At 32.8% G+C, this 27,339-nt stretch overlaps 1 long non-coding RNA gene across 4 annotated transcripts in view; it reads right to left on the bottom strand.

The window, feature by feature from the left end:
* LOC148760763 (uncharacterized) overlaps window positions 1-27,339 on the bottom strand; it is a 68,814-nt gene that overhangs the window by 27,340 nt on the left and 14,135 nt on the right. The window contains exons 3-4 of one of the 4 annotated variants that reach the window (XR_016028440.1): window positions 22,440-22,492; window positions 21,548-21,733 (exon numbers count right to left, since the gene is read on the bottom strand). The exons of 1 other annotated variant lie outside the window; for it this stretch is intronic. This is a non-coding gene — a long non-coding RNA (uncharacterized LOC148760763). Of the gene's footprint in view, window positions 1-21,547; window positions 21,734-22,019; window positions 22,493-27,339 lie in introns of those variants that run through there. 2 more of the 4 variants (XR_016028443.1, XR_016028441.1) reach the window with 2 other exon arrangements.

The following is a 27,339-nucleotide window of genomic DNA, read 5'->3' as shown; positions in this document are numbered from 1 at the left end:
AATGTTTTATTAATTCCTTAAATTCTAGCCATCCATTTATTTCCAAATTTTCACCATACACTTGTCCCACATATCCATAGCTTAGGTAAAATTCTCAGACTTATCCAAAGTCTTGGTGGAGTAATTTTTGAAATTTACACTTTTACCCCCGTAAAAGTCAAAAATTACATTTTTGCCCCAAAAATTGAAAAATTGCCCATAGACATATTTTTCATCCCTTATACTCATACCATTCTCCAATTTGTCAAATTTGATCTAAATTCTCTCAAAATCTCAAATTTTGTCCGCGAGTGGCAAAATTACGATTTTGCCCCTACACTCTAGAAATCACTGGAATTAAACTTTTTCACTGCCAAACCCTCAAATTATACTCCAATACTCAAATCATACTCCAATAAGTCAAATGGGGCTAAAAAAATTCTTTTCTAAAAATTCCCATTGTGTCCTTGGGTGGCAAATGACCATTTTGCCCCTAGACAGTAAAAATTCTAGTTTGACTTCAAATTGATCCTCGAACTCCAAATCACCATATTAAACCATTCTGGGACTTTAATATTCTTAATTTCATTTTCAATTCTCTATTTGATCTAGTTCGAGACTTAAATTAACTTAATTGTACCATTTGGTACATTGTCGTCTTTTAACGATTTTTCTTTCAGGGCTTTCCAAGTATGCAAGCATATTGTCAATCATATGAATGACATGGAAAGTATTTTATAAGGTCGGGCTTGACAAAAGGATTTAAAATCTAATTCTTTAAAATCAAAATATCTGATCTTTAAACCATGCTCTGATACCAATAAAATTGTCACGACCCGGAACTCCCCATCGGACCCGTGACAACCGCCGCGAGGCCTCGACAAACATTCTTCACCCCGAATGTCGATTGAAACCCCGCAAGGCTTAGCATCAACTTTCGCATCTCCCCAGTGAGCAACAGTTATTAAATTTCGCATTTCAAAAAAATCATAAGTCATTTTTAAATAAGAACAATAAAATATTATTTTCTTGCTCACAGGGGTATTTTCGTAATTTTTCGTCAAAAATCTCAAAACTTGCTAAAAATGTAGTAGGTAAGCAGAAAATATATATTTAATGATTTAAAAACAAATTAAGTATCTAAAACGTTCATTTGAAAGCAAATTGTTGACAACTAGCACTATTCAAAAATAATAAATAAAATATTTTATTTTCTTATAAAATAAATTTTTATAGAAATATTCGTAAATAATTTTTCGCACATGAAAGTAAAGTAAAAATTGTATGAATAGAAATACAGATAACCAAAATATAAGTTTTGATCTGCAATGACACGTGGGCTCCAATTGACCAAGAGGATGTAAGATTGTGAGCTCTTACTTTCTATAATGCAGTTCCGAGCTTAGTTCTCGTCCTACTCGATTATCTACAAACTGTCCTAAGCCTGAAAAATGTATAGGAAGAAGGGGTGAGATTTTATAATCCCAGTGAGTAAACAGATACCATCTAAAGTGTCACGACCCGGAACTCCCATCGAGCCCGTGACAACCGCCGCGACGTCTCAATTTACATTCATTACCCAGAATGTCAACCGAGACCCCGCAAGGCTTTAATATCAGCTTCTCATTTCCCCTGTGGGTAGCTGTTTCCAAATACCACATTTTAAAAGATTTTAAACTGTTTCCAACTTAAACAAATGAAATAATAATTTCCGTCTCACAGGGGTATTTTTGTCATTTATCCCAAAAATCTCAAAAATCATCTAAAAATATAGTATGTAAGTGGAAAACACATATTTCTTAATCAAAAATAATTTTGGATGTCTAAAACATTCGTTTAAAATGGAATTATGACTGTTATAATAAAATAAAAATATTCAATAAAATATTCAATTTTCACATAAAACGATATTTTAAGAACACTGCATAAATAATTTTTATAGCGTAAAAGCAAAATAAATTCTTACATACCGTAATACAGATAACCAAAGTATAGAATTTAATTTACAGTGACACGTGGGCCCACGAATGATCAAAAGTATCAAAAGAAATGAACCTACAGTCTTTGGATGTGGCAAGTTCAACTGTAATCCTTGCCGATATCAGTTATCTACAATCTATTCTGAACCTGAAATGGGTGGAAATGAGGGTGGTGAGATTATAAAATCCCAGTGAGTAAACAAACATCACTCAAAATATCTAAAGTCGAGTAAAAGGAGACTATTAAAACATTTCATCAAACTGTAATTTATCATCTTTCAACTTATTTCAACCAAATGAAATCAATTTATTTAAAGCAAGTAATCAGTATGGCTTATGAATTTCTTAAAAAGCTTGGCTCATGCCAAAAATTATTATCATACTCAGTTATTTGGGATACCTTGGCCGAGGGCTATCCCAACTGAGTCCGCCAAGGCTATTAGAAAGTCATGTTTTTATTTTGAAAACATAGCCATTCCTTGACGTTGGCCGAGTTCCCCTTCACGAGGTGGTTTGGCGTGAAGTGAACTCTAAAAGTTATACCTCAGGAGTTACCCTACTCGCCTCTCCAACCGAGGTAAAAATATAACAGGATTCCGTGCCCCTCTAATAGGCTAGTCCACAGAATCCAGCCCACTGCAGCAGGTCAAACCCACCATACAATAAAATTTTGACAGCATGACAGGGCTAATATATTACTACCCAGCTTGCAAGGGTAAAATAAAGCAATTCATACAATTCATAAAAAACATAGCCCAGCCAGTCATACCAATACAATAACATAAGCCATTAATTCAATTTTAAATTTACAACATATCAGTGGTCTCCAATTACTCTATTTGCAAAATCGTTATTTCGTTTCAAGACAATTTATAAAATATTTTCATTTAAACTCATTTTGTTTACAAAACATAAAAATTTACCATTTGAACTCATTTTCATAAAATTCACCAAAACCGAATAAAAACATACTTTAGATAATTAAAATGATGGTAAGGTTACTCACCGTGTCTAGAGTGGGGATTTTTGAAATACTCAGACTATTGGTCCTCGGGTGCAATTCCCTTGCCTTTATTAGAGGACTCACCACCTTGACACAGTACAAAATCGAGAAATTCACCACATTGGTACTAAATTGAAATTAAACTAATTTAGACTACTAATGCTTGATATGGAATGCAAAAATGTCTAAATTTTTGCCTAAATGCGGTGTTAGCCTATTTCGGTCTTTTACCCGATAAATTGATATACGCGTCCGTTTAAACTCCAAATTAATTTTTTTCAGTTTCTACACCTCAATTGCACCCAAATTGACTTAATGTCCCTCAGTGTGGTGCAAATTATCAGTCCCGATAACAAATTACGAAAATACCCCTAGTGGGTAAAAATTTGTATTTTTGCTCCGAAAATATCCATTATTTTTCTAGGCTCATAATTCATCATTATTCATCATAATTCCTCAAATAACCATCAAGATCAGCAGCCAATATTCCCCTAGAAAATTCAGCATAATGGGTTTCAATGGGAGAAAATTATATTTCTAGCTTATTTTTGCTATATTTCAATATAACTTAACTAAAATCACTTAATTCAATTAAAATCAACCAAAAATCAAGCTCAAAACTCATCCATGGAGGTTTGGCCAGCATGGGTGTCCATACCCACTTTCTAATTTTGCATGGAAATGAGAAAAAAATGCATGGGTAGTGAAAATCACAAGGAAAATCAATGAAATTTACCTTTTTAATGCTTGATTTCTTGATTTCTCTTGATTTTCTCCAAATTTTTCAGGTAGGATTCTTGTTTTTTTTTTTTCCCCTTTTCTCCCCTGGTTTGGACAGCTGAAGAAGATGAGAATTCCGGAATTTTCACCTTTTTAAAGGCTAAAATAATATAATATTATTTTATTCATTTTTTTAATGTTTTATTAATTCCTTAAATTCTAGCCATCCATTTATTTCCAAATTTTCACCATACACTTGTCCCACATATCCATAGCTTAGGTAAAATTCTCAGACTTATCCAAAGTCTTGGTGGAGTAATTTTTGAAATTTACACTTTTACCCCCGTAAAAGTCAAAAATTACATTTTTGCCCCAAAAATTGAAAAATTGCCCATAGACATATTTTTCATCCCTTATACTCATACCATTCTCCAATTTGTCAAATTTGATCTAAATTCTCTCAAAATCTCAAATTTTATCCGCGAGTGGCAAAATTACGATTTTGCCCCTACACTCTAGAAATCACTGGAATTAAACTTTTTCACTGCCAAACCCTCAAATTATACTCCAATACTCAAATCATACTCCAATAAGTCAAATGGGGCTAAAAAAAATCTTTTCTAAAAATTCCCATTGTGTCCTTGGGTGGCAAATGACCATTTTGCCCCTGGACAGTAAAAATTCTAGTTTGACTTCAAATTGATCCTCGAACTCCAAATCACCATATTAAACCATTCTGGGACTTTAATATTCTTAATTTCATTTTAAATTCTCTATTTGATCTAGTTCGAGACTTAAATTAACTTAATTGTACCATTTGGTACATTGTCGTCTTTTAACGATTTTTCTTTCAGGGCTTTCCAAGTATGCAAGCATATTGTCAATCATATGAATGACATGGAAAGTATTCTATAAGGTCGGGCTTGACATAAAGTATCAAAAGCCGAGTAAATAGAGACAATTAAAATAAGTCATCATACTGTAATTTCATTACCTTTCAACTCATTTCAACCAAATAAAATCAATCCATAAAAATCGAGTAATCAACTTGGCTTATGAATTTCTTAAAACTTTGGCTCGTGCCAAAACTCATACTCAGTGATACCTTGCGCAGGGCATCCAACCGAGTCCGCCAAGGCTGTTAAAATTTCATATACACTTAAAATATATTTTTAGTTTGAGAAAAATACAGCCGTTCCTTGGCGTTGGCTGAGTTCCCCTTCACGTGGTGGTTTGGCGTGAAGTGAACCCTAAGCTTTACCCCAGGAGATACCCTACGCGCCTCTCCGTTCGAGGTAATAATATAATGGAGTTTACCGTGCCCCTCTAATAGGCTGGTCCACGGAACCCCCTCTGCAGTAAATAATTAATATATACTCCACCAATTTAATAAAATTCATTCTAGCATGACATGGCAATTTATCGCAATCTAGCCTCTCAAGGCTGAATACACAGTATAAATAATTTTAACACCAAAATCAGTTTAGCCATTCATGCTCATTTATTATCATAAGCCATTCAATTGAAAACCATAAATTTGAAACACAAACTAGCAGTCTCCAATTACTCTATTTTCAAAACCAATATTCGATTTTCCAGAAAATTTATAAAATCATTTTATAAAATTACAATTTCTCCTAAAACATAACAATTTACCATTTAAACCCATTTTTCATAAAATCACACAGTTGTATAAAACTACTCTAGATAATTAAGATGATAATAAGTTTACTCACAATGTCTAGAATGCAGACTTTCGAAGCACTCTGTCTGCTGGTCCTCGGATGCAATTTCCTTGCCTTTATTGGAGGACTCACCACCTTGACACAGTACAAAATCGAGAATTTCACTAAGTTGGTACTAAATCAAAATTAAACTAATTTAGACTACCAATGCATGATATGAAATGCAAAAATGCACTGGTAACTATCTAAACCCGGTATTGGCCTAATTCTTCTTATCACCCGATTAAATTCCTAACGGGTTCGTTTAAACTCCAATTTAATTCTTTTCAGTTTCTATACCTCAATTGCACCCAAATTAACTTAATGTCCCTCAGTGTGATGCAAATTATCAGTCCCAACAGCAAATTACGAAAATACCCCTAGTGGGTAAAAATTCGTATTTTTGCTCCGAAAATTCTCATTATTTTTCTAGGCTCATAATTCATTATTCCTTAACCAATTCTCCTAGAATAAAATCAAACTCATCCTCACTCACTACATGGTAAATTCAGCCATTAATGGTTGGGGGAGAAAATAAATTCTTTTCTTGTTGTTTTGTTTCTAAATATGCTAAACTAACTAAAAACACTAACATAAATTAAAATCAAATAAATCCAACAACTTTCTCTCTCCTAACCCATTTTTTCAGAATTGAATTCATCATGAAAACATGTAATTTAATCATGGAAAATAAAGAGAAATGCTTGGGAATAAGAAAACTCAAGCTTAATAGAAAAAATCTCACCTTTTTCACTTAATTTCCTTGAAAATTCACACTTTTTCTTTGATTTTCTCTCTCTAGGGTTTTGTTTTCTCCTTTCTCTCTCTTGTTCCTTGCTTGGCCGAATGTTGAAGAAGAAGAATGGGTGGGCTGATTTTTTTTTATGCCTTTTTATTGTTTAATGAAATAATATTATTTTATTCATATTTTAAATATTTTATTAATTCATTTTTTTTTTCTAGCCATCCACTTGTCCTATTTTTTTCACCATGCATTCCCTTTGACTTATCCAAGTCTTAAGTGAAATTTCCAGATTTTTCCAAAGTTTTGGTGGAGCAAATTTTTCAAAATTACACTTTTGCCCCTGAACTTTTCAAAAATTACATTTTTACCCCAAAAATTGAAAATTTTCCATAATGCATAATTTTCACTCCTCATACTCATTTCACACTCCAAATAATTAAATTTGATCAAAATCCTTTCAAAAAATTAAATTTTCGATTTCGAATGATAAAATTACCATTTTACCCTTTTACTCCAAATTATACCGAAATTAAAATTTTTCACTTCTAAACCTCAAATCTTACTCCAATAAGTCAAATGGGGCCAAAAATCTTTTCTAAAAATTTCCATTTTGTCCCCAGGTGGCAAATGACCATTTTGCCCTTGGATAGCGAAAATTCCAGTTTGACTCCAAATTGATCCTCGAACTCCGAATCACCATATTAACCCATTCTGGGACTTTAAAATTCTTAATTTCATTGTAAATTCTCTATTTGATCTAGTTCGAGGCTTAAATCAACTTTATTGTATCTCTAGGTACAATACCGACTTTTGTAAATTTTTCAAGACTCTCTTAGCATGTAAACATGCTATCCACCACATGTATGTCATCACAAATATTTCTGTAGAGTCGGGCTTGTCATCTTCTCCCCCACTTGGATCAACCATATGATCCTCCTTCTTGATTAACTTCGACATCCGGCTAAATATTAATATTTTAATATTATTTTATTAATAAAATATTATTTTATTCTAAAAATTTTATCTTGTCTCCTTGGTACCAAAAATACCTTATTATGCCTCACTTGACTTCCAAATCGCCTTTTATCTCATAAATTCTCCTCCGATAAAATTATTATTATTTTCTCACTTGCGAAACATTTTATCCTAAACTACTCCTTTCGTCTTTTATCACTTCTAAACATTTTAATTGACCTCAATTTGCATTCGATCAACTTTATTTATCACCATATCAAAGTATGGGGTATTTCAATCTCCCCAACTTAAATAGAATTCGTCCTCGAATTCGCGTCGATGTTGCGTTATCAATCTCCTTCTATGATCCTACTCCTTGTTCCTTCTATAAGGACATTCAATTTATTTCCCTCGTTCACCTTCAGTTCAATTAAATGCTTTATAATCCTATTGATGCCTCAAAGATTTATCTCAACTTGATCATTGCATCTCATGCAATACCACAATTCCTAAGAGTCATCCTTTTTGTCCTTAATCATCTTTCATGCCTCTATATTACCTTGTATCTTTCTTGCTTTACGATATTGATTTGTCACTTAAGACTCAAACCCATTTGAATCATGTATGCCTTAAGCATTTTCGAATTCCAATTTCCATAATATATTAGGAAAGTTTCATTATCTGACTTCATTTTCAAGGTCAACTTCTATCATCCTTTGTTCCACTCCTTCATATGAACATAACATCATTCTTCCTTAACTAATTTATAAATTGTACTTGAAATTGTAAAACTTAAAACTAGATTCTCCTCAAGTATTTTTCAATACTAATACTAATATCACTCTCAGCTTACAACTTCTTTTTATAATCACATAACTTAGTGCTTGCTTTAACGAGATCCACAGCAAAACTTCTCTTGAGTATTTCCTTGGGAATATCTATCTTAAACTTATGTCTCACAGCATGTGATCCCTTAACTTGTGATTTAGCCGTTAGGCTTCTCAGCAAGTTTTTAAAAATTTTACGTTTCATACTTGCTGTGTATGATTATAATCTCTTCTCAAAGATGTTTATGTATTCCTAAAACATTTACTCTTAAAGATATATAAATACATACTCATCCATTCAATCCCTAACTCATCCTCAAAGGTTTCCAGGGTGCCACACAATTAGCCTCTTGTCGTTACTAACCCTTGTCATTTTACTGTATCAAAACAGATATTACAAATTCTCATAATGATATTCTATATAAACTGATTTTTTTTATACCAGTCTCGTAATTCTTCCTTCACACTTTCATTACTTGGTATCTCATCTCAATATAGTCATCTCAAGAATCTTTCAAATTTTTTTTTTTTAATTATATGCCCATATACAACGCAATAAAGAAGTTTTTCAATTCATTTGGGTAAACATTCTCCAGAATATTTAAGACTCCCAGATAACAAAACACAATGACCAACAACCAAAATTCAATTTGTAAGCTCATTATCGTGTCACTCCCATCTTACTCATGCATCATAAGCGTGAGGTATTTGGAGCAGTATAGCGTTGAACAGTCAATGCTGAAGTATTGTAGCTATTAGAAATTTTCTCATCAAAGCTATTTGTCTGCATTGAAAGTCACCACATCAATCATTCTCAACCAGTGGTTTCCCTTTTAGATATATATCATGAGTTCCATAAGTATAGGTACCTTCTATTTTCTTATCATACACATTAAGCCAGATTAATACTTCCATCTCATGTCATCTTTTGACTTTTATCAACATTCATAAAATTCCACCTCAAAACATCCTTTCCATACAGTGTAATAAATTCATGATAAATATACCACTCCACACATAAGTTGCTTACTATCTACAACTTTCCTCAAATTTATTGTCATCCCTATCCAATTATATTTTTTGTCTTATACTCCAATAATCTTCTTGACTTTCGGTATAATTAACTACGAAAATAGCTCGGCTTCCTCCTCACTTTATTCTCACAATCCTTACTGAATCAAACTTTTATATTCCCCATATTCCATAATTTAACTTCATTGGGTTATATTTGTGCCCAACTATTATCTCATATTGTCATAACATCACTGAATAATCCCCTTCATGCTTAAATTACAATCATTAATGTAATCACATTATCCATTTCGAATGTCATTTATAACCTTATTGCTTCCTTCTATAACTTTCCTCAATAATTATATCACCAATTTATCTCTGTTACACTAAAAGATTCCCATATACCTTCAGTTACTTAAACAACCATTTTATAATATATTCTAGTCCTATACTTTAAAAGTCAAACTATTTTTCCTTCTTTGTACAGATTATTATTATCTCTTTTACACAACATCTACTTAGAGTTAAAGTAGTGTAAAATCCTACGAAAATATTACATGTCCTTGGGATCATCATCTTAATCTGATCTTATCGGAATATTCTACTCCGAGTCCTTCTGAAGATCCTCTTCTAGGTTTTCCTCCTCCTAAGATTTCCTTCTTTGTTTTTCAATCCAAGCTTGTTGTCTTATCCTAATTTCCTCGGCACTCACCGGTGCAGCATTCCTTCCACATCCAGGAGGAAAATGGCGTACAACGTTTACCCCCTTCCTAAGACGAATATCTCCCCTTGCAATTGTCTTCCTCGTATGTTCTCTATAGTACTCCTCGGATTGTTTCAAAAGAAAATCTATATCAGTTTTCAGAATATTGGAGCTACTCTCACTTTCAAAATTCTGGCTACTCTCAAAGCTTTCCTTATTATGAACCCATTCTGCTAAGTTTAGAGGAATTCTGTTATTAAGAATTCGGGATGGACCACCTTCCGAATCACCTATATCAGGGTGCCATTTGCTTCTAGCCGTAGAATCTAGAGATCCCTCGCTATCACTATGAGAGGTATTGAGACTACCACCTCTTCTAGACATGGTGTGTATGTCACCAGTGCACCTCAAAACCTATATGCAATCAAATAGTAATTGCATAATTATTTATGCATCTCAAAAGTATGTAGATTTCTATATGTAGATGCATACATTCTATTCAATCGAACCTACTTAACTTAACTTAACTTATCTTAACTTAACTAGACTTGGGGCCACGCAATGTCAATGTAGATTCCTTAAAACAACTTTAAAACCAAAGGATTTAAAATCTAATTCTTTAAAATCAAAATATCTGATCTTTAAACCATGCTCTGATACCAATAAAATTGTCACGACCCGGAACTCCCCATCGGACCCGTGACAACCGTCGCGAGGCCTCGACAGACATTCTTCACCCCGAATGTCGATTGAAACCCCGCAAGGCTTAGCATCAACTTCCGCATCTCCTCAGTGAGCAACAGTTATTAAATTTCGCATTTCAAAAAAATCATAAGTCATTTTTAAATAAGAACAATAAAATATTATTTTCTTGCTCACAGGGGTATTTTCGTAATTTTTCGTCAAAAATCTCAAAACTTGCTAAAAATGTAGTAGGTAAGCAGAAAATATATATTTAATGATTTAAAAACAAATTAAGTATCTAAAACGTTCATTTGAAAGCAAATTGTTGACAACTAGCACTATTCAAAAATAATAAATAAAATATTTTATTTTCTTATAAAATAAATTTTTATAGAAATATTCGTAAATAATTTTTCGCACATGAAAGTAAAGTAAAAATTGTATGAATAGAAATACAGATAACCAAAATATAAGTTTTGATCTGCAATGACACGTGGGCTCCAATTGACCAAGAGGATGTAAGATTGTGAGCTCTTACTTTCTATAATGCAGTTCCGAGCTTAGTTCTCGTCCTACTCGACTATCTACAAACTGTCCTAAGCCTGAAAAATGTATAGGAAGAAGGGGTGAGATTTTATAATCCCAGTGAGTAAACAGATACCATCTAAAGTATCAAAAGCCGAGTAAATAGAGACAATTAAAATAAGTCATCATACTGTAATTTCATTACCTTTCAACTCATTTCAACCAAATAAAATCAATCCATAAAAATCGAGTAATCAACTTGGCTTATGAATTTCTTAAAACTTTGGCTCGTGCCAAAACTCATACTCAGTGATACCTTGCGCAGGGCATCCAACCGAGTCCGCCAAGGCTGTTAAAATTTCATATACACTTAAAATATATTTTTAGTTTGAGAAAAATACAGCCGTTCCTTGGCGTTGGCTGAGTTCCCCTTCACGTGGTGGTTTGGCGTGAAGTGAACCCTAAGCTTTACCCCAGGAGATACCCTACGCGCCTCTCCGTTCGAGGTAATAATATAATGGAGTTTACCGTGCCCCTCTAATAGGCTGGTCCACGGAACCCCCTCTGCAGTAAATAATTAATATATACTCCACCAATTTAATAAAATTCATTCTAGCATGACATGGCAATTTATCGCAATCTAGCCTCTCAAGGCTGAATACACAGTATAAATAATTTTAACACCAAAATCAGTTTAGCCATTCATGCTCATTTATTATCATAAGCCATTCAATTGAAAACCATAAATTTGAAACACAAACTAGCAGTCTCCAATTACTCTATTTTCAAAACCAATATTCGATTTTCCAGAAAATTTATAAAATCATTTTATAAAATTACAATTTCTCCTAAAACATAACAATTTACCATTTAAACCCATTTTTCATAAAATCACACAGTTGTATAAAACTACTCTAGATAATTAAGATGATAATAAGTTTACTCACAATGTCTAGAATGCAGACTTTCGAAGCACTCTGTCTGCTGGTCCTCGGATGCAATTTCCTTGCCTTTATTGGAGGACTCACCACCTTGACACAGTACAAAATCGAGAATTTCACTAAGTTGGTACTAAATCAAAATTAAACTAATTTAGACTACCAATGCATGATATGAAATGCAAAAATGCACTGGTAACTATCTAAACCCGGTATTGGCCTAATTCTTCTTATCACCCGATTAAATTCCTAACGGGTTCGTTTAAACTCCAATTTAATTCTTTTCAGTTTCTATACCTCAATTGCACCCAAATTAACTTAATGTCCCTCAGTGTGATGCAAATTATCAGTCCCAACAGCAAATTACGAAAATACCCCTAGTGGGTAAAAATTCGTATTTTTGCTCCGAAAATTCTCATTATTTTTCTAGGCTCATAATTCATTATTCCTTAACCAATTCTCCTAGAATAAAATCAAACTCATCCTCACTCACTACATGGTAAATTCAGCCATTAATGGTTGGGGGAGAAAATAAATTCTTTTCTTGTTGTTTTGTTTCTAAATATGCTAAACTAACTAAAAACACTAACATAAATTAAAATCAAATAAATCCAACAACTTTCTCTCTCCTAACCCATTTTTTCAGAATTGAATTCATCATGAAAACATGTAATTTAATCATGGAAAATAAAGAGAAATGCTTGGGAATAAGAAAACTCAAGCTTAATAGAAAAAATCTCACCTTTTTCACTTAATTTCCTTGAAAATTCACACTTTTTCTTTGATTTTCTCTCTCTAGGGTTTTGTTTTCTCCTTTCTCTCTCTTGTTCCTTGCTTGGCCGAATGTTGAAGAAGAAGAATGGGTGGGCTGATTTTTTTTTATGCCTTTTTATTGTTTAATGAAATAATATTATTTTATTCATATTTTAAATATTTTATTAATTCATTTTTTTTTTCTAGCCATCCACTTGTCCTATTTTTTTCACCATGCATTCCCTTTGACTTATCCAAGTCTTAAGTGAAATTTCCAGATTTTTCCAAAGTTTTGGTGGAGCAAATTTTTCAAAATTACACTTTTGCCCCTGAACTTTTCAAAAATTACATTTTTACCCCAAAAATTGAAAATTTTCCATAATGCATAATTTTCACTCCTCATACTCATTTCACACTCCAAATAATTAAATTTGATCAAAATCCTTTCAAAAAATTAAATTTTCGATTTCGAATGATAAAATTACCATTTTACCCTTTTACTCCAAATTATACCGAAATTAAAATTTTTCACTTCTAAACCTCAAATCTTACTCCAATAAGTCAAATGGGGCCAAAAATCTTTTCTAAAAATTTCCATTTTGTCCCCAGGTGGCAAATGACCATTTTGCCCTTGGATAGCGAAAATTCCAGTTTGACTCCAAATTGATCCTCGAACTCCGAATCACCATATTAACCCATTCTGGGACTTTAAAATTCTTAATTTCATTGTAAATTCTCTATTTGATCTAGTTCGAGGCTTAAATCAACTTTATTGTATCTCTAGGTACAATACCGACTTTTGTAAATTTTTCAAGACTCTCTTAGCATGTAAACATGCTATCCACCACATGTATGTCATCACAAATATTTCTGTAGAGTCGGGCTTGTCATCTTCTCCCCCACTTGGATCAACCATATGATCCTCCTTCTTGATTAACTTCGACATCCGGCTAAATATTAATATTTTAATATTATTTTATTAATAAAATATTATTTTATTCTAAAAATTTTATCTTGTCTCCTTGGTACCAAAAATACCTTATTATGCCTCACTTGACTTCCAAATCGCCTTTTATCTCATAAATTCTCCTCCGATAAAATTATTATTATTTTCTCACTTGCGAAACATTTTATCCTAAACTACTCCTTTCGTCTTTTATCACTTCTAAACATTTTAATTGACCTCAATTTGCATTCGATCAACTTTATTTATCACCATATCAAAGTATGGGGTATTTCAATCTCCCCAACTTAAATAGAATTCGTCCTCGAATTCGCGTCGATGTTGCGTTATCAATCTCCTTCTATGATCCTACTCCTTGTTCCTTCTATAAGGACATTCAATTTATTTCCCTCGTTCACCTTCAGTTCAATTAAATGCTTTATAATCCTATTGATGCCTCAAAGATTTATCTCAACTTGATCATTGCATCTCATGCAATACCACAATTCCTAAGAGTCATCCTTTTTGTCCTTAATCATCTTTCATGCCTCTATATTACCTTGTATCTTTCTTGCTTTACGATATTGATTTGTCACTTAAGACTCAAACCCATTTGAATCATGTATGCCTTAAGCATTTTCGAATTCCAATTTCCATAATATATTAGGAAAGTTTCATTATCTGACTTCATTTTCAAGGTCAACTTCTATCATCCTTTGTTCCACTCCTTCATATGAACATAACATCATTCTTCCTTAACTAATTTATAAATTGTACTTGAAATTGTAAAACTTAAAACTAGATTCTCCTCAAGTATTTTTCAATACTAATACTAATATCACTCTCAGCTTACAACTTCTTTTTATAATCACATAACTTAGTGCTTGCTTTAACGAGATCCACAGCAAAACTTCTCTTGAGTATTTCCTTGGGAATATCTATCTTAAACTTATGTCTCACAGCATGTGATCCCTTAACTTGTGATTTAGCCGTTAGGCTTCTCAGCAAGTTTTTAAAAATTTTACGTTTCATACTTGCTGTGTATGATTATAATCTCTTCTCAAAGATGTTTATGTATTCCTAAAACATTTACTCTTAAAGATATATAAATACATACTCATCCATTCAATCCCTAACTCATCCTCAAAGGTTTCCAGGGTGCCACACAATTAGCCTCTTGTCGTTACTAACCCTTGTCATTTTACTGTATCAAAACAGATATTACAAATTCTCATAATGATATTCTATATAAACTGATTTTTTTTATACCAGTCTCGTAATTCTTCCTTCACACTTTCATTACTTGGTATCTCATCTCAATATAGTCATCTCAAGAATCTTTCAAATTTTTTTTTTTTAATTATATGCCCATATACAACGCAATAAAGAAGTTTTTCAATTCATTTGGGTAAACATTCTCCAGAATATTTAAGACTCCCAGATAACAAAACACAATGACCAACAACCAAAATTCAATTTGTAAGCTCATTATCGTGTCACTCCCATCTTACTCATGCATCATAAGCGTGAGGTATTTGGAGCAGTATAGCGTTGAACAGTCAATGCTGAAGTATTGTAGCTATTAGAAATTTTCTCATCAAAGCTATTTGTCTGCATTGAAAGTCACCACATCAATCATTCTCAACCAGTGGTTTCCCTTTTAGATATATATCATGAGTTCCATAAGTATAGGTACCTTCTATTTTCTTATCATACACATTAAGCCAGATTAATACTTCCATCTCATGTCATCTTTTGACTTTTATCAACATTCATAAAATTCCACCTCAAAACATCCTTTCCATACAGTGTAATAAATTCATGATAAATATACCACTCCACACATAAGTTGCTTACTATCTACAACTTTCCTCAAATTTATTGTCATCCCTATCCAATTATATTTTTTGTCTTATACTCCAATAATCTTCTTGACTTTCGGTATAATTAACTACGAAAATAGCTCGGCTTCCTCCTCACTTTATTCTCACAATCCTTACTGAATCAAACTTTTATATTCCCCATATTCCATAATTTAACTTCATTGGGTTATATTTGTGCCCAACTATTATCTCATATTGTCATAACATCACTGAATAATCCCCTTCATGCTTAAATTACAATCATTAATGTAATCACATTATCCATTTCGAATGTCATTTATAACCTTATTGCTTCCTTCTATAACTTTCCTCAATAATTATATCACCAATTTATCTCTGTTACACTAAAAGATTCCCATATACCTTCAGTTACTTAAACAACCATTTTATAATACATTCTAGTCCTATACTTTAAAAGTCAAACTATTTTTCCTTCTTTGTACAGATTATTATTATCTCTTTTACACAACATCTACTTAGAGTTAAAGTAGTGTAAAATCCTACGAAAATATTACATGTCCTTGGGATCATCATCTTAATCTGATCTTATCGGAATATTCTACTCCGAGTCCTTCTGAAGATCCTCTTCTAGGTTTTCCTCCTCCTAAGATTTCCTTCTTTGTTTTTCAATCCAAGCTTGTTGTCTTATCCTAATTTCCTCGGCACTCACCGGTGCAGCATTCCTTCCACATCCAGGAGGAAAATGGCGTACAACGTTTACCCCCTTCCTAAGACGAATATCTCCCCTTGCAATTGTCTTCCTCGTATGTTCTCTATAGTACTCCTCGGATTGTTTCAAAAGAAAATCTATATCAGTTTTCAGAATATTGGAGCTACTCTCACTTTCAAAATTCTGGCTACTCTCAAAGCTTTCCTTATTATGAACCCATTCTGCTAAGTTTAGAGGAATTCTGTTATTAAGAATTCGGGATGGACCACCTTCCGAATCACCTATATCAGGGTGCCATTTGCTTCTAGCCGTAGAATCTAGAGATCCCTCGCTATCACTATGAGAGGTATTGAGACTACCACCTCTTCTAGACATGGTGTGTATGTCACCAGTGCACCTCAAAACCTATATGCAATCAAATAGTAATTGCATAATTATTTATGCATCTCAAAAGTATGTAGATTTCTATATGTAGATGCATACATTCTATTCAATCGAACCTACTTAACTTAACTTAACTTATCTTAACTTAACTAGACTTGGGGCCACGCAATGTCAATGTAGATTCCTTAAAACAACTTTAAAACCAAAGGATTTAAAATCTAATTCTTTAAAATCAAAATATCTGATCTTTAAACCATGCTCTGATACCAATAAAATTGTCACGACCCGGAACTCCCCATCGGACCCGTGACAACCGTCGCGAGGCCTCGACAGACATTCTTCACCCCGAATGTCGATTGAAACCCCGCAAGGCTTAGCATCAACTTCCGCATCTCCCCAGTGAGCAACAGTTATTAAATTTCGCATTTCAAAAAAATCATAAGTCATTTTTAAATAAGAACAATAAAATATTATTTTCTTGCTCACAGGGGTATTTTCGTAATTTTTCGTCAAAAATCTCAAAACTTGCTAAAAATGTAGTAGGTAAGCAGAAAATATATATTTAATGATTTAAAAACAAATTAAGTATCTAAAACGTTCATTTGAAAGCAAATTGTTGACAACTAGCACTATTCAAAAATAATAAATAAAATATTTTATTTTCTTATAAAATAAATTTTTATAGAAATATTCGTAAATAATTTTTCGCACATGAAAGTAAAGTAAAAATTGTATGAATAGAAATACAGATAACCAAAATATAAGTTTTGATCTGCAATGACACGTGGGCTCCAATTGACCAAGAGGATGTAAGATTGTGAGCTCTTACTTTCTATAATGCAGTTCCGAGCTTAGTTCTCGTCCTACTCGACTATCTACAAACTGTCCTAAGCCTGAAAAATGTATAGGAAGAAGGGGTGAGATTTTATAATCCCAGTGAGTAAACAGATACCATCTAAAGTATCAAAAGCCGAGTAAATAGAGACAATTAAAATAAGTCATCATACTGTAATTTCATTACCTTTCAACTCATTTCAACCAAATAAAATCAATCCATAAAAATCGAGTAATCAACTTGGCTTATGAATTTCTTAAAACTTTGGCTCGTGCCAAAACTCATACTCAGTGATACCTTGCGCAGGGCATCCAACCGAGTCCGCCAAGGCTGTTAAAATTTCATATACACTTAAAATATATTTTTAGTTTGAGAAAAATACAGCCGTTCCTTGGCGTTGGCTGAGTTCCCCTTCACGTGGTGGTTTGGCGTGAAGTGAACCCTAAGCTTTACCCCAGGAGATACCCTACGCGCCTCTCCGTTCGAGGTAATAATATAATGGAGTTTACCGTGCCCCTCTAATAGGCTGGTCCACGGAACCCCCTCTGCAGTAAATAATTAATATATACTCCACCAATTTAATAAAATTCATTCTAGCATGACATGGCAATTTATCGCAATCTAGCCTCTCAAGGCTGAATACACAGTATAAATAATTTTAACACCAAAATCAGTTTAGCCATTCATGCTCATTTATTATCATAAGCCATTCAATTGAAAACCATAAATTTGAAACACAAACTAGCAGTCTCCAATTACTCTATTTTCAAAACCAATATTCGATTTTCCAGAAAATTTATAAAATCATTTTATAAAATTACAATTTCTCCTAAAACATAACAATTTACCATTTAAACCCATTTTTCATAAAATCACACAGTTGTATAAAACTACTCTAGATAATTAAGATGATAATAAGTTTACTCACAATGTCTAGAATGCAGACTTTCGAAGCACTCTGTCTGCTGGTCCTCGGATGCAATTTCCTTGCCTTTATTGGAGGACTCACCACCTTGACACAGTACAAAATCGAGAATTTCACTAAGTTGGTACTAAATCAAAATTAAACTAATTTAGACTACCAATGCATGATATGAAATGCAAAAATGCACTGGTAACTATCTAAACCCGGTATTGGCCTAATTCTTCTTATCACCCGATTAAATTCCTAACGGGTTCGTTTAAACTCCAATTTAATTCTTTTCAGTTTCTATACCTCAATTGCACCCAAATTAACTTAATGTCCCTCAGTGTGATGCAAATTATCAGTCCCAACAGCAAATTACGAAAATACCCCTAGTGGGTAAAAATTCGTATTTTTGCTCCGAAAATTCTCATTATTTTTCTAGGCTCATAATTCATTATTCCTTAACCAATTCTCCTAGAATAAAATCAAACTCATCCTCACTCACTACATGGTAAATTCAGCCATTAATGGTTGGGGGAGAAAATAAATTCTTTTCTTGTTGTTTTGTTTCTAAATATGCTAAACTAACTAAAAACACTAACATAAATTAAAATCAAATAAATCCAACAACTTTCTCTCTCCTAACCCATTTTTTCAGAATTGAATTCATCATGAAAACATGTAATTTAATCATGGAAAATAAAGAGAAATGCTTGGGAATAAGAAAACTCAAGCTTAATAGAAAAAATCTCACCTTTTTCACTTAATTTCCTTGAAAATTCACACTTTTTCTTTGATTTTCTCTCTCTAGGGTTTTGTTTTCTCCTTTCTCTCTCTTGTTCCTTGCTTGGCCGAATGTTGAAGAAGAAGAATGGGTGGGCTGATTTTTTTTTATGCCTTTTTATTGTTTAATGAAATAATATTATTTTATTCATATTTTAAATATTTTATTAATTCATTTTTTTTTTCTAGCCATCCACTTGTCCTATTTTTTTCACCATGCATTCCCTTTGACTTATCCAAGTCTTAAGTGAAATTTCCAGATTTTTCCAAAGTTTTGGTGGAGCAAATTTTTCAAAATTACACTTTTGCCCCTGAACTTTTCAAAAATTACATTTTTACCCCAAAAATTGAAAATTTTCCATAATGCATAATTTTCACTCCTCATACTCATTTCACACTCCAAATAATTAAATTTGATCAAAATCCTTTCAAAAAATTAAATTTTCGATTTCGAATGATAAAATTACCATTTTACCCTTTTACTCCAAATTATACCGAAATTAAAATTTTTCACTTCTAAACCTCAAATCTTACTCCAATAAGTCAAATGGGGCCAAAAATCTTTTCTAAAAATTTCCATTTTGTCCCCAGGTGGCAAATGACCATTTTGCCCTTGGATAGCGAAAATTCCAGTTTGACTCCAAATTGATCCTCGAACTCCGAATCACCATATTAACCCATTCTGGGACTTTAAAATTCTTAATTTCATTGTAAATTCTCTATTTGATCTAGTTCGAGGCTTAAATCAACTTTATTGTATCTCTAGGTACAATACCGACTTTTGTAAATTTTTCAAGACTCTCTTAGCATGTAAACATGCTATCCACCACATGTATGTCATCACAAATATTTCTGTAGAGTCGGGCTTGTCATCTTCTCCCCCACTTGGATCAACCATATGATCCTCCTTCTTGATTAACTTCGACATCCGGCTAAATATTAATATTTTAATATTATTTTATTAATAAAATATTATTTTATTCTAAAAATTTTATCTTGTCTCCTTGGTACCAAAAATACCTTATTATGCCTCACTTGACTTCCAAATCGCCTTTTATCTCACAAATTCTCCTCCGATAAAATTATTATTATTTTCTCACTTGCGAAACATTTTATCCTAAACTACTCCTTTCGTCTTTTATCACTTCTAAACATTTTAATTGACCTCAATTTGCATTCGATCAACTTTATTTATCACCATATCAAAGTATGGGGTATTTCAAAAGGGGTGTGAGTCTCATCGACTCAGTGATAATCATCGACTCAGCAAGTAGGGCATAGATGGGAAACAAACAAACGGCAGATCAGTCGAATATAAAAATACAAGATTATAAAAGCAATTCGTTTCAAACGAGGATTTGTGCCTTATATAAAAATCGAGAATTTCTTATAAAGTATAAATAATCAAGGTAATAAAATTTTCTGCATCAAAATATATTCATAATCATTTTCTGATCAAATCAATAAAATTTAGCAAGCTCCAGCGAAACCAAATAATATTTAAAATCATGTCCAAATCATAACTCACCCCATATGCGAGGAATTACAGATTTATTTCACAGATAAACATATAGGGGAGCTGCGAAAAACCGTTTAATTCCTTTTTCGTCATGCAGAGAAATATAATTCATAATATTAAAACTTATTTCAACTCATATAAAACCATTACATTTTTTGTCAAAAATAAACAACATGGCTTATGACTTTCTTAAAAACTTGGCTTGTGCCAAAATCATTCTCATACTCGGTTGTCAGGGATACCTTGGCCTGGGGCTATCCTAACCGAATCCGCCAAGGCTGTTAAAAAGTAATGTACGCATAAATCATATTTTTATTTTGAAAATACAGTCGTTCCTTGGCGTTAGCAGAGTTCATCATCACGAGGTGGTTCGACGTGACGTCAACTCTAACCATACCTCAGGAGATACCCTACGCGCCTCTCCGACCGAGGTACATATATAATCGGATTTTGTGCCCCTCTAATAGGCTGGTCCACAGAACCCGCCCACTGCAGCAAGCTAAACCCACCATACAATAAAATTTGCAATAGCATTACATGGCAATTATTTCACAATCCAGCCTCTCAAGGCTAAATACACAGTTCATATATTTCAACACAAATACCAATTCAGCCATTCATGCAAATATTGTCATAAGCCATTCAATTCAAAATACAATTTATAACACAACAAGTAGCAATCTCTAATTACTCTTGAATTTCTTGGTTAAAATGAAATCATCTTTTAAAAGAATTCAAATTTGATCTTCAAGGGGATATTTTAAATCTTTCTCAAAATATCGATCCCCACATCACGTTAAAACTCTCTTTTCGTAAAATGTTCATTGTAAATATTTGCATGATATTTTGTATCAAAATAGCATGGTGAATATGTAATAAATTTCATGAATGCACACCACACAAACAATAAGGCACAATTTCCTTTAATATAAATCTTTTCGAAAAGCTTGTTTCCCGGTTTAAAACACTTTACGTCTAATATATATATATATATATATATATATATATATATTTCAAATGATTTCTAAAAATAACTTACACCCATAATTCCTTAAAATTCTATCAACGCATGCTTTTCATAAATTTTGCACTTCACGTAAAATATACGTACATGTATATATATAAGGAATTTTTAAAATTGACACCCTATACTCACCTCATAATAGTGGGATACTACTTCACTATTGATTCGTATGCGTGTATAATTATTTCTAGTTGTCGGTCACCTACTTCGTTCGGCACGCCTCCACGACAAACTTTCCTAGCAACAATTTAAACTCAGTATACTTAATCACACATTTGTATGGGTAGCAACTTAATTAAAAATTCCTTAAGTAACTTGCATATTTTCCATCCAAAATATACACAATATTAAACTACCTATAAACCTTAAAATATAACATTAACTTATCATTGGGCCTTTTTCATTTCCTTATGACCTTTGGGCCCTCTCCATGGGCTTATCCATTTTTCTTACTTGGGCCAAGTCCATTTATTTTTATTTCATATTAGGCCATGCCCACTTATTTTCTATTGGGTCATGCCCATTTATTTTCTATTTCTTTTCTTTTCTTTTTTCTTTCTTTTGCTCTCTTCCATGTTTCTTCATCTTTTTCTTTTCTTTCCAGCCCGTGTGCAACGACCTCTCCCCAATCGTTGCTGGAGTCCAAGACTTCCGAAAAAGACCTGCCAAGTCTCGAACAAGCCTATCTGGAATTTGCTCGTTAATCCACTACATTCAATCACCATATAATATTGATACTTTCATATACTAAATTGAACCATAAATATAAAAATCAATACAAACTTTTTCCTTTTATTCGTAAGTATATGCATTAAATCTATAATCTCCAAATTAATGCTTATATAAAAATTTAGAATTCGTTTACAACTTAACAAATAAAATGCTACGACTTGACCCTTAACAGTGGAGCGACTCGTAATAAAATGCTAGGAGATGCCTTTACCTATTCACAGTGGACCAAACGCGTCACTAACTACACGCTAGGCTGATCCTTATCTGCCAAAGGGGAAATAAAGGGGTGTGAATCTCATAGACTCAGTGATAATCATCAACTCAGCGAGTAGGGTGTAGATGGGAAATAAGTAAACGGCAGATCAATTGAATATAAAAATGCAGGATTATAAAAGCAATTCGTTTCAAACGGGGATTTGTGCCTTATATAAAAGTCGAGAATTTCTTATAAAGTATAAATAATCGAGATAATAAAATTTTTCGCATCAAAATATATTAATAATCATTTTTGAATCAAATCAATAAAATTTAGCAAGCTCCCGTGAAACCATATAATATTTAAAATCATGCACAAATCATAACTCGCCCCATATGCGAGGAATTACAGATTCATTTCACGGATAAACAAATAGGGGAGCTGTGAAAAACCGTTTAATTCTATTTCCACCATGCAAAGAAATATAATTTATAATACTAAAACTTATTTCAATTCGTATAAAACCATTACATTTTTGTCAAAAATAAATAACATGGCTTATGACTTTCTTAAAAACTTGGCTTGTGTCAAAATCATTCTCATACTCGGTTGTCAAGGATACCTTGGCCTGGGGTTATCCCAACCGAATCCGCTAAGGCTGGTAAAAAGTCATGTACATATAAATCATATTTTTATTTTGAAAACACAGCCGTTCCTTGGCGTTAGCGGAGTTCATCATCACGAGGTGGTTTGGCGTGACGTGAACTCTAACCATACCTCAAGAGATACCCTGTAAAACCTGACCCTATAAATACATGTCATGACATACATGCATTGAGTAGCATGTTATTACGCTAGAAAAGCACCTAAGAATAGACGAAACCTGATATTGTACCTAACGGTACACTTAAATTGATTTAACCTCGAACTAGTTCAAATAGGAATTGTAGGATGAAATTTAATATTTTATAGTCGAGGAATGACTAAAAATGATTGTTCGGAGTTTGAGGGTTCATTTGGGGTAAAATTAGAAATTTTGATATTCAAGGGCAAAATCGTCATTTTACCACCTAAGATAATAATTTGATCATGGAGTGAAATTTTTGACCAAGATTAACTATTTGGAGTATAATTTAATGATAGGAAGTGAAAAAGTTTAATTCTGGTATTTTTGGAGTGTAGGGGCAAAATCGTAATTTTGCCACCCACGGACAAAATTTGAGATTTTGAGAGAATTTAGATCAAATTTGATAAATTGGAGAATGGTATGAGTATAAGGGATGAAAAATATGTCTATGGGCAATTTTTCAATTTTTGGGGCAAAAATGTAATTTTTGACTTTTACGGGGGTAAAAGTGTAAATTTCAAAAATTACTCCACCGAGACTTTGGATGAGTCTGAGAATTTTATCTAAGCTATGAATATATGAGACAAGTGTATGGTGAAAATTTGGAAACAAATGGATGAAATTTTAAAAATGGGCCAATGGGAAAGTGACATGTGGCATTTTTTAATGATATAATATTATTTTAATAAAAAATCAGCCCATTTAAACCCAAATTTTAAGTGCTGGCCGTCCATAAGGAAGAACAAGAGAGGAAATAGAGAGGAAAGGAAGAAAAAAAGAAAAACCAAAGAGAAACAAGAAAATTCAATGGGAAATTCACAGTTTTCGACTGTTTACGCTTCTGACGGTAAGATTTTTTGATTTTAGCTTGATTTCTACCTTTCCTATGCCTTTATTTCCATTTAGCATGCTTGAGGAGAGAGATCAAAAGTGATATCAAGGTCTCGACGAAATTCTAGGGGAGAGAAATTGAAATTTTTAGGTTTTGATTTTTAGTTAAATTGATAGTTTTAGTTAGTTAAATGTGTTTAGAAATTAAATTGGGCAAGAAATCATTAAATTTTCACAATACCCACTCTTGGCTGGATGCTCAATGCTGTACAATGATGATGAATTGATTTTATTCTAAGGGAAATGAAGAGAAAATGATGAAAAACGATTAAACGTGATAGAAAAACAAAGTAGAAAATTAACCGAGTTAATGTCCCATTTTTGGCCGAATTTTCCAAGGAAGGGAGTGAGCTGATTTTGTTGTTTTTAGAAGGTTATTGGCTGATATTTAATGGTTAGAAATGTTGGAGAGAGAATGGGATGATTTAGAGCTAAAATGGAGCGCGTTAGCAATTTATCAGGCAAAGTGCCAAAAATAGGTTAATACCGCGTTTAAGCCGTTTTAGGCTATTGCATTTCATACCATGCATTAGTATAGGATTTAAGTTAATTATATAGTGATTTAGTATCAATGTGATGAATTGTGTAAATTTTTGTAATGTGTCTAGGAGGAGAGCCTTCCGGAAAAGGCAAAGAAGTCGTACCCGACGAGTAGTGATCGGAGTGCTTAGAAAGCTTTTAGTTTGTACAAACGGTGAGTAAACTTATTATTATTGTAAATTATCTAGAGTTTATTTTTAAATGCCCTTTATGTATTTTATGAAATGAAAACGAGATTAAAACGAGATTTTTGATGTTTTAGGAATAAATGTGACAAATAAAATATATTGTATTGATTATGAAATTGAGTAATTGGAGGCTACAAATTGACTTGAAAAATATATATTTTCCTAGGAATGGCTTATGAGAAGTAAGTATATGTGGCTATATTTTGAGAATGCATTGAGAAATTTATGTAAGTTGTTTTACTATGCAGGCTGGATAAATAAATAAAAGCCACGTTATACTGTCGAAATTTTATTAAAATTGGTGGGTTAGTCACTGCAGTGACTGGTTTCCTTGGACTGCCTATTAGAGGGGCACGGTACACCCAGTTATATAGTTACTCCGGTTGTAGAGGCGAGGAGGGTAACTCCTGGGGTAGTATTAGAGCTCACTTCACGTCGAACCCCCACGTGAATGTGTAACTCGGCCAACGCCAAGGAACGGCTAGTTTTTAAAAATAAAAATGTGTTTCACGTGTGAATATTTTAACACCCTTGGCAGACTCGATTAGATGCCTCGGTCAAGGTATCCCCGAGGATTAGTTTTGGCTTGAGCCTTATTTTAATAAAAGACATAAGCCTTAACAACTGTTTTGGTAAATTACAAATATTTTATGGTTTAAGAAACAAATTGAAAACATTATGAAATGGTTTAATTTATTTGAGAAATTGTCATGGTAAAGATATGTGAATATTGGTAATGAAATATGCCCTAAGGGATGACGGTGGCATATCACATAGATAATATGGATATGTTGGGGTCAGTATCCCGATCATGCATCTGTGATAGAAAATTTACTTTGCTAATTGTGGTATAGACTCAAAAATGAGCCAAGCCGTTGAGAATGACTAAGGTAGTAACTCCAAAAGTGAAAGATTTGTTTTAATTAAGTAGATTCCAACGGCTACATTGAAATAAATTACCTTGTGGAGTATTAAGATCAATAATGTATTGATCAAAGTCAAATCTTAAGAAATAAAGAGGATGAGAGATTAATGAGAAGGAACATCAATGTTAAGTAACGAATTTGTGAATAAAGGATTACGACGGTGGCATAGAAAATGAGTACTATAAAGGATTACTAAGAGGATTTATAATTCTTGTATTAACTCAGTTAAATGAAAAGTGATTAATGAAGCAACTCTTGTGGTAAACAGCGAAATAGTGGAGTTGATGTAGAGTCTTGTTTATAGTCAGTGACTGCAGCACCGATTATAGACAGGAGGCTACGTAGACTCTTTATCTTGGGAAACCACTTAGTATAATCCTAAATGACATAAAGACTCATGATCGAGAGGATTATTGCTGATCAAACTTCTAAAGGGTAACAATAGATATAAGTGAAGTATTCAAGTTGAGTTGGAAATAAATACGAGGAGAAACTCAAGATTCCCTATAAAGGAGATAACATGAGAAGTTGAGCATCAAATAAAAGATAATACCCTGCCTTTTCTTTGAGTTGACAAGTGAAATTTTGAGGACAAAATTTTATTTTAAGGGGGGTAGTGTTGTCAAACCCTGCTTTGTAAAATAATTATAATGTCATTCACATGCTCGATAGAATGTTTGTATATTTAGGAAGTTCGAGAAATCGTTAAAAGACGATATTGCCCCTAATGGTATCATTAAGTCGATTAAGCCTCGAACTAGTTCAAATAGAAATTTTAAGGTGAAATTAAGAGTTTCACAGTTCAGGGATGACTCAAAACGGTAATTAGGAGTTCGAGGATCAATTCGGAGTCAAACCGAAATTTTCACTATCTAAGGGCAAAATTGTAATTTTTCCACTCGCGGACAAATTTTGAGATTTTGAGAGAATTTAGATCACATTTGACAAATTGGAGAATGGTATGAGTATAAGGGATGAAAAATATGTCTATGGGCAATTTTTCAGTTTTTGGGGTAAAAATGTAATTTTTCACTTTACGGGGGTAAAAGTGTAATTTTTAAAAATTTGCTCCACCAAAACTTTGAAAAAGTCTAGAAATTTCATGGAAGACATGGATAAGTGAAGAGGATTGAGTGGTAGAAAAAGAAAGTAAAAAAGATGGCTAGAAAAAAATAAAATAATAAAATATTCAAAAGGTAAATAAAATAATAATATTTTATTAAGCCTATTAAAAGGCTTGAAAGTTCCAGAATTCTTCATTGGGATGGTCAGCCAAAAGCAGCAGGAGAGAGAGAGAAATAAGAACAAACCCTAGAGTGAGAAAATTCAAAGAAAAAGTGTGATTTTTCAAGGAATCAAGTGTTTAAAGGTATGATTTTTCAAGCTTAGCTTAAGATTTATCATTTCCATGCATTTCCCATCATTTTCCATGGTTGAATCATGTGATTTGAGGATGAATTCAATTCTGAAAAAATGGGTTAGGAGAGAGAAACTTGTTAGATTAATTTGATTCTAAGTTATGT

This window comes from Theobroma cacao, chromosome 9, assembly GCF_053813885.1.
Source record: "Theobroma cacao isolate CCN51 chromosome 9, ASM5381388v1, whole genome shotgun sequence".
Taxonomy (NCBI): Eukaryota; Viridiplantae; Streptophyta; class Magnoliopsida; order Malvales; family Malvaceae; genus Theobroma; species Theobroma cacao.
Note: the sequence above shows the minus strand (reverse complement) of the source record. Positions and strands in the feature narration are given on the sequence as shown.